We start from the raw sequence: 12,708 nt of genomic DNA on the forward strand, positions 1-12,708 counted from the left end.
TCTCCTATTTTCTGGATGAAAATCAGATTAATTTTTCATACCCTCTAGTGAACCCAGCCTTATTAAGCTGTCAAAATAACAAGTTCAATTTATTCTATCAATCATGACAAATTCATCAATAGCAAATAAGGAGAGTTTTTTCATGGGTTAACAATTTTTTAAATAAAAGTATGTTTTATGAAACAGTAATTTTGTGTATTGCCCCCTATTGAGACCCATAATGTTTTTTCTTGCCAGCTTGTCCGTATGGGTCTTTGTTTTCTTTCTTTGTGAGAAGGTTTGATGTTTCTATTGGAGTTTTTTGGTGTTCAGTGGTAAAAATAAGCAATCAAGATTGGAAAGGCATCAAATATATTATAAATACCTCACCAAAAAGAATTAAATTATATAACAATGAAATAGTATCCAAAATATATCAAAATTGTATTAATAAGCATTAATAGTACAAAAATAAAAAATAACATTAAGGCAAGTACAAATCCATCGGTACATCTGAATAATGAGGGTATAGGGAACTCATTAACAAACAAGAATTATAGAGACTTGTTAAAGCAATGCATAATCAGCCATATCAATGGATAAGTTAAATAAATCTCAAATGAGAAGTAAAACCCTGTAACGAAGCTGCATGCGAAACGTGCGTCGGGGTACTATGTAGTGTTGTTTTTATCTATTATGGCTCATGCTGGGTATAGACTTGGTCTGCATTTAATCTACTTAGTGTGTGTTTTACTGCAGGGGGTCTTTATAAACTCTAGGGCTCTATAAGTCATGTTTGTTAATGTAGAAAAAGGAATCAGAGCTTACCACGCTTTGTGAGTTGGAAATCTATGGGAAGAAAATAGGTGGGAGCCATGGTTCCAGCTGGTGTGGCTCAGCAACAATGGAAAAGTGAAAAGAGCGGCACTTCCACAGGTAACATAAAAGCACTATTTTATATCTTTACACCATAAAACCCGACATACAAAGATAAAAAACTGACCTGTTTCCGGCATCCTACACGCCCCTAAACATAGCATAGTAATGAAATGACAATGGTCCTGTTTTAAGCTAAACATAGCCAATCACAGAGAGGCTGAAAATAACATGTGTAGTTAGCAGGTGTGCATGTTTGTTAATGTAGCTCCCTATGCCCTCATTAGTCTGATGTACTGATTTGTACTTGCCTTAATGTTATTTATTTTTGATCACACTATTTATTCTTTTTATCTGGGTTTTATGGGTTATTTTCTGAATGCCTTTTGTAACGGGTCTGAGAGGCGGAACCTCTGGGCTACTATACAAGGGAGCGGTCCTTGTAAGGGAGCGGGTGGCGACCAGGCAGGCAGTCACAGCAGGTGACCGGGACAGTCTCTGGGTGTACGGGCAGGAGGTCACGGCAAGTGATCAGGGCAGTCTCTGGAAGAACGGGCTGGAGGTCACGGCAAGTGACCGGGGCAGTCTCTGGAAGAACAGGCTGGAGGTCACGGCAAGTGACCGGGGCAGTCTCTAGGTAAAGGGTAGGTACGACCTGTGATGGCTGAACCTCCAGGTAGGCTAGCAAGGCAGATGGAGGATGTGTGCTCCCAGGTGAGCAAGCGAGAGTCTCTGGAATAGCAGGTGGTCACAGCACGTGACGGAGGAGCCTCCAGGTAGGCAAGCAGGCAGGTAGCGGAGAAGCGCTCCCAGGTGAGCGGGCAAGCTGGTCCATAGACAGACTGACCGGAGTTGTAAGGCAGACCGTCGGACCTCAGGCAAGCAGGCAGGTAGCTGATGTGCGCTCCCAGGTGAGCGGGCAAGTTGGTCCTTAGACAGACTGACCGGAGTTGTAAGGCAGACCGTCGGACCTCAGGCAGGCAGGCAGGTAACAAGAAATCAGGCAGGATTAGGACAGCAAGCTGGCAGGAATCTGGCAGGTAACTGGCAGGTAACTGGCAACGGGACCTGAGGGCTGAAGCAGAGTAGAACGGTGCAACAACATTGCTCGGGCACCTCCATTTTGGAGGAGGTGCCTTATATATGGTAAAGTCCTCCGGCCATTGGCCGGGGACTCCTTAGGACGGCGCGCGCGGCCCCTTTAAGAGGGAGGGAGGGCGCGCGCGCGCACCCTAAGCACAGTGGCCGGGAAGGAGCGCGCGCTGCCAGCAGAGCGGGAGAGGGACGCCGGGCACGGAGCAGAGCGGTGAGGGGAACAGCGTCCCTGCCTAGCAGAGGGCAGGGACGCCGGCACTACAGTACCCCCCCCTTTAGGCCCCCCCTTTTTTAGGCCAGATAGAAATTTAGCTAGGATGAGAGGGGCATGGATGTTCTCCCGGGGCTCCCACGTTCTCTCCTCAGGACCAAACCCCTTCCAATCTACCAGAAAAAAGGTCTTTCCTCTTACCCTTTTGGTGGCAAGAATGTTCTCTACCTCAAACTCGTCCTCAGCAGAAACCGGAGCAGGAGGCGTACCTGTAGACTTGGAAAAAGAGTTAAGCACCACGGGTTTGAGGAGAGATACATGGAAGGAGTTAGGGATCCGTAAGTTGGCCGGGAGTCTCAATTTATAGGCCACCGGGTTGATCTGACTGATGACCTCCAGAGGACCGATGAACCGAGGCCCTAACTTGTAAGAAGGTATCTTGAGTCGAACATATTTAGATGAGAGCCAGACTTTATCTCCTGGACGAAATTGTGGAGGATCCAGGCGTTTTTTGTCAGCGTGTCTTTTCATACGCTCGGATGACAGAAGGAGTGCGGACCGGGTACTCTCCCATATGGAGGAAAATTTGCTAACGAGAGATTCCGCAGCCGGGTTGTCCACAGAGGTGGAGACAGGAAAAGGAATCCGAGGATGCTGACCAAAGACTACAAAAAACGGGGATTTGGAGGAGGATTCGCTCTCGTGATTATTATAAGAGAACTCGGCCCATGGTAGGAGATCCACCCAGTCAGAATGGTGGGCATTAACGAAGTGCCGGAGGTAACTGGTCAGGTTCTGATTGATCCGCTCCACTTGACCATTGGACTGTGGGTGGTAAGCGGAAGAGAAGTCCAGGGTGACGTCTAGTAGTTTACAAGTGGCTCTCCAGAAACGTGAGGTGAACTGTACCCCACGATCCGACACGATGTGGAGGGGCAGGCCATGAAGACGGAAGATGTGGCGGATAAAGTCTTTAGCCAGCTCGGGTGCAGACGGAAGGCCTGGCAGGGGAATAAAGTGAGCCATCTTGGAAAAGCGGTCAGCGACCACCCAAATGACCGTACAACCGGCAGAGACGGGGAGATCAGTTATAAAGTCCATTGCTATATGCTGCCAGGGGGCAGCAGGTACAGGAAGCGGAAGGAGGCGTCCGGCTGGCAGATGTCTCGGGACTTTGTTGCGGGCGCAGGACACACAGGCAGAAACAAAGTCTATTATGTCCTTGTGCAGGGTAGGCCACCAATGGTGCCGGGCAATAAGCTGGAGGGTCTTTTTCTGACCGGCGTGGCCAGCTAGTTTAGACGAATGGCCCCAGTGTAGGATCTTCTCCCGATCAGGTACTGAAACAAACGTCTTACCGGGAGGGAGACGATTTAGACTCACGGGAGCCACCTGCATTACTCTGGCGGGATCGATGATATATTTAGGTTCTTCCTCGAGATCGGACACCAGAAAGGATCGGGACAAGGCGTCTGCTTTGACGTTTTTGTCAGCCGGGCGAAAATGAAGAACAAAATCAAAGCGAGCAAAAAACAAGGACCACCGAGCTTGGCGCGGGTTAAGTCTCTGGGCATGCTGGAGGTAAGCCAAGTTCTTGTGGTCAGTGTAAATTATTACCGGATGAAGAGCCCCCTCGAGTAGGTAACGCCACTCCTCCAACGCCAGCTTGATGGCCAATAACTCTCGGTCTCCTATGGAATAGTTGCGCTCAGAAGAGGAGAAGAGTTTGGAGAAGAAGCCACAAGTTACCATTCTCCCGGAAGATGATTTTTGAGTAAGTACCGCTCCGGCTCCAGAGGAGGAGGCGTCAACTTCCAGGAAGAACTGCTTGTTGCCGTCCGGGCGATGCAGCACCGGGGCGGAAGAGAAGGCCTGTTTTAGGGAAAGAAAGGCCTCCTCTGCTTCGGGCGGCCACTCTTTGGGATTAGTACCCTTACGGGTGAGCGCGGAAATTGGGGCAGTCCGGGAAGAGAAGTGCGGGATGAAGAGGCGGTAATAGTTGGCGAAGCCCAGGAACCGTTGAATAGCCTTCAACCCCTCTGGTCGGGGCCATTTCTCAATGGCAGACAGTTTCTCAGGATTCATTTGTAGGCCGGTCTGAGAGATAATGTAGCCCAGAAACGGAAGCGAGGTCTGCTCAAAGAGGCACTTCTCATATTTAGCGTAGAGATGGTTCTGCCTGAGCCTGAGCAGGACCTGACGAACATCCCTCCGGTGAGTCTGGAGATCCGGAGAGAAGACCAAGATGTCGTCCAGGTACACCACTACGCAGGAGTAGAGAAGGTCCCGGAAGATGTCATTGACCAACTCTTGAAAGACGGCAGGAGCGTTACAGAGGCCAAAGGGCATTACCAGATATTCATAGTGGCCGTCCCGGGTATTGAATGCCGTCTTCCATTCATCCGCCTGACGGATACGAACCAGGTTGTACGCCCCACGGAGGTCCAGTTTGGTGAAGATTCTAGCCCCCCTCAGACGATCAAATAACTCCGGAATGAGCGGAAGGGGGTACTTATTCTTCACCGTGATCTGGTTAAGGCCTCTATAGTCTATACAGGGACGGAGAGAGCCGTCCTTCTTTTTGACGAAAAAGAAGCCTGCTCCCGCCGGGGAGGTAGATTTCCGGATGAATCCCCTGGCCAGATTCTCCTCAATATATTCGGACATCGACCGGGTCTCAGCAGCGGATAATGGATAAATACGCCCACGGGGAGGAGAAGTACCAGGTAACAGGTCGATAGGGCAGTCGTATGGTCTATGAGGGGGTAGTGTCTCTGCCTCCTTTTTATTAAAGACATCAGCATAAGACCAATAAGGAATCGGAAGTCCAGGTAGATTAGCTGGGGTAGGAGAAGGACGGACGGGATGAACGGGAACCAGACAGGTCTTATGGCAGCCCTGTCCCCAGCGAAGGACTTCTCCGGTCTGCCAGTCAAGAACGGGTGCATGTTTCTGGAGCCAAGGTAGGCCTAGCAAGAGGGCGTGAGAGAGTACAGGCAGAACATGGAAGGAGATACTTTCAGAATGCAGCATTCCCACCTGCAGAGTAATGGATTCGGTGATGAGTTGGATGGGGCGTGGTAAGAGCCCCCCATCCACGGCAGCAACAGACAAGGGTACAGCCAGAGGTTTGGTGGGGATGCGGTATTTCTCTACCAGGGACTGTGAAATAAGATTCCCGGCTGCTCCAGAGTCCAGTTGGGCTAGTTCGAAATAACGGTTCTCCCCGTAGACGATTGAAACTGACAACAGCAGGGATGGAGAGGATTTATTCTTGTCTAGGTGGACCTCTCTGAGCGAACCTAGACACAGGCGTTTCCTGACCTCTCCGGGCAGGCACGGATCTGGTGCTCCTTACTGCCACAGTAGAAGCAGGTCCCCTCGGCACGGCGTAAGTCCTGACGGGTCTTGACCATCTTGGTCTGGTCGACCTGCATAGGCTCAGGAGGGTGTACCTGGTTAGAGACAGAAGGAGTGACGGGTTTCTGAAAAGTAGGAGCTAGACGTGGTAACCTCCTCTCACGGGTGACCTCTCTGGCACGCTCCTGGAACCGTAGGTCAATCCGGGTGGCAAGAGTTATTAAGTCATCGAGAGTGGTAGGAATGTCCCGACCGGCAAGTTCATCTTTAATACGGCCGGACAGACCCTCCCAGAAGACGGAAACCAGAGCGTCGTTATCCCAGGCCAGCTCCGAGGCAAGAGTACGGAACCGTATGGCATATTGGCCCACGGTGAGACTTTCCTGACGGAGGCGTAGCAACGATGATGCGGATGAGGTCTTCCGTCCGGGTTCGTCGAAGACTTTCCGGAAAGCCGTGAGAAAAGCAGGCAAGTTGGACACCAGGGGGTCTCCTCTCTCCCATAGAGGATTTAGCCAGGCCAGGGCCTCCCCGGTGAGATGGGACATGATGAATGCAATTTTGGCTCGGTCGGAGTTAAACTGGTGGGACAATAGTTCAAAGTGCAGGGTGCACTGATTTATGAAGCCCCGAGCCTGGGCTGAGTCGCCTCCGAAGCGAGGAGGTGCAGAAAGCCGAGGTCCGGGGTAGGATATCATGGTGTTAGTGGACAGCGGAGCTGCCGGATTGTGAGACATGGCACTGGCGGAGGTTGTTGGTGGAGCAGTCAGAGTGTCCAGGCGAGTATTGACATTCCGCAGGTGACCCAGGATGGACTCCTGTTGGGACCTTTGACGGGACAGTTCATGACACAGGTCCGAGAGCGAGGGAGCTTGGGTGCCACCGGGTTCCATGGCCCGAGCAAACTGTAACGGGTCTGGGAGGCGGAACCTCTGGGCTACTATACAAGGGAGCGGTCCTTGTAAGGGAGCGGGTGGCGACCAGGCAGGCAGTCACAGCAGGTGACCGGGACAGTCTCTGGGTGTACGGGCAGGAGGTCACGGCAAGTGATCAGGGCAGTCTCTGGAAGAACGGGCTGGAGGTCACGGCAAGTGACCGGGGCAGTCTCTGGAAGAACAGGCTGGAGGTCACGGCAAGTGACCGGGGCAGTCTCTAGGTAAAGGGTAGGTACGACCTGTGATGGCTGAACCTCCAGGTAGGCTAGCAAGGCAGATGGAGGATGTGTGCTCCCAGGTGAGCAAGCGAGAGTCTCTGGAATAGCAGGTGGTCACAGCACGTGACGGAGGAGCCTCCAGGTAGGCAAGCAGGCAGGTAGCGGAGAAGCGCTCCCAGGTGAGCGGGCAAGCTGGTCCATAGACAGACTGACCGGAGTTGTAAGGCAGACCGTCGGACCTCAGGCAAGCAGGCAGGTAGCTGATGTGCGCTCCCAGGTGAGCGGGCAAGTTGGTCCTTAGACAGACTGACCGGAGTTGTAAGGCAGACCGTCGGACCTCAGGTAGGCAGGCAGGTAACAGGAAATCAGGCAGGATTAGGACAGCAAGCTGGCAGGAATCTGGCAGGTAACTGGCAACGGGACCTGAGGGCTGAAGCAGAGTAGAACGGTGCAACAACATTGCTCGGGCACCTCCATTTTGGAGGAGGTGCCTTATATATGGTAAAGTCCTCCGGCCATTGGCCGGGGACTCCTTAGGACAGCGCGCGCGGCCCCTTTAAGAGGGAGGGAGGGCGCGCGCGCGCGCCCTAAGCACAGTGGCCGGGAAGGAGCGCGCGCTGCCAGCAGAGCGGGAGAGGGACGCCGGGCACGGAGCAGAGCGGTGAGGGGAACAGCGTCCCTGCCTAGCAGAGGGCAGGGACGCCGGCACTACACCTTTTCTTTAGTATTTGTGTACTATTATTGCTAATTAATACAATTTTCACATATTTTGGATACCGTTTCCTTGGTATTTCATTCTTTTTGGTGACATATTTATAGGTTTATGCTATGGTTGTTTGGTACCCCCAAAATTAACCCCTTTACCCCCGAGGGTGGTTTGCACGTTAATGACCAGGCCAATTTTTACAATTCTGACCACTGTCACTTTATGAGGTAATTACTCTAGAACGCTTCAACGGATCCCCCTGATTCTGAGATTGTTTTTTTCGTGACATATTGTACTTCATGATTGTGGTAAAATTTTTCGATATCACTTGCGTTTATTTGTGAAAAAAATGGAAATTTGGCGAAAATGTTGGAAATTTTGCAATTTTCAAAATTTGAATTTTTATGCCCTTAAATCAGAGAGATATGTTACACAAAATAGTTAATAAATAACATTTCCCACATGTCTACTTTACATCAGCACAATTTTGGAACCAAAATTTTTTTTTTATTGGGGAGCTATAAGGGTTAAAAGTTGACCAGCGATTTCTAATTTTTCCCAAAAAAATTACAAAACCATTTTTTTAGAGACCACATCATATTTAAAGTCACTTTGAGGGGTCTTTATGACAGAAAATACCCAAAAGTGACACCATTCTAAAAACTGCACCCCTCAAGGTGCTCAAAACCACATTCAAGAACTTTATTAACCCTTCAGGTGCTTCACAGGAATTTTTGGAATGTGGAAGACAAAAAATTAACATTTAACTTTTTTCACACAAATGTTACTTTAGACCCAATTTTTTTTATTTTCGCAGGGGTAACAGGAAAAAATGGACCCCAAAATTTGTTGTGCAATTTCTCCTGAGTAAGCAGATACCCCAAATGTGGGGGAAAACCACTGTTTGGGCGCACGGCAAGGTTCGGAAGGGAAGGAGCGCCATTTGACTTTTGAATGTAAAATTTGCTTGAATAATTAGCGGACGCCATGTTGCATTTGGAGAGCCCCTGATGTGCCTAAACAGTGGAAACCCCCCACAAGCGACACCATTTTGGAAACTAGACCCCTCAGGGAACTTATCTAGATGTGTGTTAAGCACCTTGAACCCCCAGGTGCTTCACAGAAGTTTATAACATTGAGCTGTAAAAATAAAATTTTCACATTTTTCCCACAAAAATGTTTTTCAGCCCCCACTTTTGCATTTTCATAAGGGTAACAGGAGAAATTGCACCATGCAGTTTGTTGTTCAATTTCTCCTGAGTATGCAGATACCCCATATGTGGGGGAAAACCACTGTTTGGGCGCACGGCAGGGTTTGGAAGGGAAGGAGCGCCATTTGACTTTTTGAATGTAAAATTTGCTTGAATAATTAGCGGACGCCATGTTGCATTTGGGGAGCCCTTGATGTGCCTAAACAGTGGAAACCCCCCACAAGTGACACCATTTTGGAAACTAGACCCCTCAGGGAACTTATCTAGATGTGTGGTGAGCACATTGAACCCCCAGGTGCTTCACAGAAGTTTATAACATTGAGCTGTAAAAATAAAATTTTCACATTTTTCCCACAAAAATGATTTTCAGCCCCCACTTTTGCATTTTCATAAGGGTAACAGGAGAAATTCCACCATGCAGTTTGTTGTGCAATTTCTCCTGAGTAAGCAGATACCCCATATGTGGGGGAAAACCACTGTTTGGGCGCACGGCAGGGTTCGGAAGGGAAGGAGCGCCATTTGACTTTGTGAATGTAAAAATTGCTTGAATAATTAGCGGATGTGCCCCTGATGTGCCTAAACAATGGAAACCCCCCACAAGTGACACCATTTTGGAAACTAGACCCCTCAGGGAACTTATCTAGATGTGTGGTGAGCACCCTGAACCCCCAAGTCCTTTACAGAAGTTTATAACATGGAGCCGTGAAAATAAAAAAAATCAAACTTTTTCCACAACAATGATGTTTTAGCCCCAATTTTTTTATTTTCACAAGGGTAAGAGGAGAAAATTGACCCCAAAGATTTGGGAATTTCTCCTGAGTACGCCAATACCCCATATGTGGGGAAAACACAGTGTTTGGGCGCACGGCAGAGTTCAGAAGGGAAGGAGCACTGTGTGACTTTTTGAACGCAAAATTGGCTGGAATCGAGAGCGGTCACCATGTCACGTTTGAAGAGCCCCTGATGTGCCTAAATAGTTGAAACCCCCCACAAGTGACCCCATTTTGGAAACTACACCCCTCAAGGATTTTATCAAGGGTTATAGTGAACATTTTGAACCCAGAGGTACGACACAGAATTTGATGACATTAGGTCATCATATTGAATAAGTTGTCATTAGTCTTGAGCACAAGTGCTCGCTACTTGAGTTTGCATCGGGTATGCACCATGTATGATGGGTGCTCAAGTGAAATGCTCGAGTCCCCGCCCGCATGTTTCACGGTTATTAGACACCCCCAAAAAAAACATGCGGGGATCGCTCGAGCATGGCAGGCAATCCCGCGAGTTTTTTTTGGCCTCAAAGCATATGGGGTGGAGACTCGAGCACCCGCGATACTCAATGCATACCCGAGCACCCGATGCAAACTCAAGTAGCGAGCACTTTCGTTCAACACTAGTTGCCATATCGTCTTTTTTTTTTTTTTTTTTATAAAAAAAAAACAACCCTAACCCTACCCTAGCCCAACCCTGACCCCAACCCTAACATTAGCACAACCCTAACACCAACCCCAGCCCTAGCGTTTATTTTTTACGCCGTTCCTTGTGCGGTATAAGTGATGAGATTACTTTATTCTTCGGGTCGATGCGACTATAGAGATACCAGAATCATATCGGGTTTTTATGACTGACAGCTGTCACACACTAAAAGAGACATATTTTGTAAAATCTAGTTTTTGCATCGCCATATTTTGAGAGCTATAATTTTTCCATATTTTGGCCGATAGAGTCATGTGACGGCTTGTTTTTTTGCGGGACAAGTTGACGTTTTTATTGGTGCCATTTTCAGGCACGTGACATTTTTTGATCGCTTTCTATTCCAGCTTTTGGGAGGCAGAATAAACAAAAAACAACAATTCAGGAATTGTTTTTTTTTTTTTTTTTTAATTCTACTCCGCGTGTGGTAAAATTGATAAGGTAGCTTTATTCTTCGGGTCAGTACGTTTACAGCGGTACCACATTTATATTGTTTTTCTATGTTTTGGCGCTTTTACACAATAAAAGCCATTTTATAGAAAAAATTATTTTTTTGCATTGCTTTATTCTGAGAGCTATAACTTTTTGATTTTTCGGATGATGGAGCTGTATGGCGGCTTGTTTTTTGCGGGACAAGATGACGTTTTCAGAGGTACCATTTTTATATATTCGTCTTTTTGATCGCGTGTTATTGCATTTTTTGTTTGGCGGAATGATGATAAAGCATTGTTTTTTGCTGCGTTTTTTATTTTATTTTTTTACCGTGTTCACTGACGGGGTTAACTAGTGGGACAGTTTTATACCAAAAAAAATATATCATTCCCAATGGGATTTGAACCAAGCCATTGAAGTTTCAGAGGCTGATGCCTTACCATTCAGCTATCCAGTCAAGAGATACTGACTGGGAGCTTTTCTTGACTTATGAGACCAACCATGAAAATACTCAGGGTGACTAAAAGTCATTGTGATTCTGATGTTGGAATAAAGTCACACATCAGACTCACACATCAAAATCAAACATCATTTGAATTTGGCTTGGGGAAGGTATTTCTGAAAGTCCCAATCAGTTTCAGACAAGGTTTGCACTGAAAATCATATAACCAAATAGAACACTTAGCTTTTCTCATCTGAGTTTATAGCTCAGTGGTTAGTGCACTGGCTTCTAGACGTAGAGTTTTGGGTTCAAGTCCCATCAGCGAACAGTGAATATTTTTTTATTATTATTATTACAGTTGTAAAAGTCACTTGTCAGGATCACATGTCAGGATTAGTGATGAGCAAGCATACTTGCAAGTACTCGGTACTCGCCCGAGCATCTCAGTACTCGAGATACTCGGAGCTCGCCGAGTACTTGCGAGATGCTCGGGCGGATGTTTGGGTCCCCTCCCTGCATGTTTGGCGCTCTTTAGAGCGCCAATCAACATGCAGGGATTGCCTGCCACTCACTGTAATGCCGCAGCCATGTTGGTTGTGGCATTAGAGTGATTGACTGGCCGCACAGCGTCATCAGGTCTATATCAGACCTGGCGCCGCCATGCTCGTCAGTCTACTCCGCAATCAGGCAGTGTAGGGAGAGGTGCTGCTGAGCTAGGGAGAGATTTGGTTGTGTATTAAGTAGTGTAGGGAGAAAACAAGTACATTAGACATATCCATCTCAACAAACAGTCCTTCAGAGGACTAATCCATCTGCAGAGATATCAGGCAGGCATTGTATATAGGCAGGTAGGCAGTGTATATAGCAAACTACAATGCACATAGCACAAGAGACTCCATTCCAGTTCTGCCTTCTGCTGCTGTTAGACATTTCTAGACAAAGGCCCAGGTCTCAGAGAACACAGTTTTTCTGCGCCAGTTGCTTGTTGGCACTGCAGAATACAGCCAGGTCCTTTCCATATTAAAGCGCTAAAAATCCAGCTATTTAAAACTGTGGTTTGTCCGTCGCATGGATCACATATAATTGCGCTGAAAATACTGCCATTTCTGGCCTCCATTCTATTTTTTTTCAGTGTGTCAGCAAAGTTTTTGACACCGGTTTGCTGTTCAAAATAGTTACCTACAGGCCTGGTATTTAAAACTGTGGTTTCTCCGTCACACGGATCACATATACGTGTTTTGAAAATTCTGCCATTTCTGGCCTTCATTCAAATTTTTTTTCGGTGTGTCAGCAAAGTTTTTGACAACGGTTTGCTGTTCAAAATAGTTACCTACAGGCCAGGTATTTAATACTGTGGTTTCTCCGTCACACGGATTACATATAACTTCTCTCCAAATTCATCCATTTGTAGTGAGCGTGGAAGATATTGTCCTCCATTTAAAATGGGCAAGGCGTGTGGCAAGGGACGGGGAACTGGACATGATGGTGATGGTGCATGCAGAGGCCGAGGGCAAGCTGAAATTGTGCCACAACACCCACATCTTCTTGTCCGACCTTCCTGTCCCAATTCCTAGGGGACCGCATCACACCACTATTGAACCCAGAGCAGTGTCAAAGGTTGTTGGTTGGATAGCGGATAATGCTTCCAGTCACTTTACCACAACCCTGTCTTCCACACGGTCAAGTCTCAGTAGCCGTGAGTCTGGACTGCATATTCCTCACCCTGATCCTCCTTCCTCCCACCATGCCGAGTGCCTGGAGACAACTGAT

This window comes from Phyllobates terribilis, unplaced genomic scaffold (assembly GCF_046119375.1).
Source record: "Phyllobates terribilis strain yellow unplaced genomic scaffold, ASM4611937v1 Scaffold_1__5_contigs__length_1240528914, whole genome shotgun sequence".
Lineage (NCBI taxonomy): Eukaryota > Metazoa > Chordata > Amphibia > Anura > Dendrobatidae > Phyllobates > Phyllobates terribilis.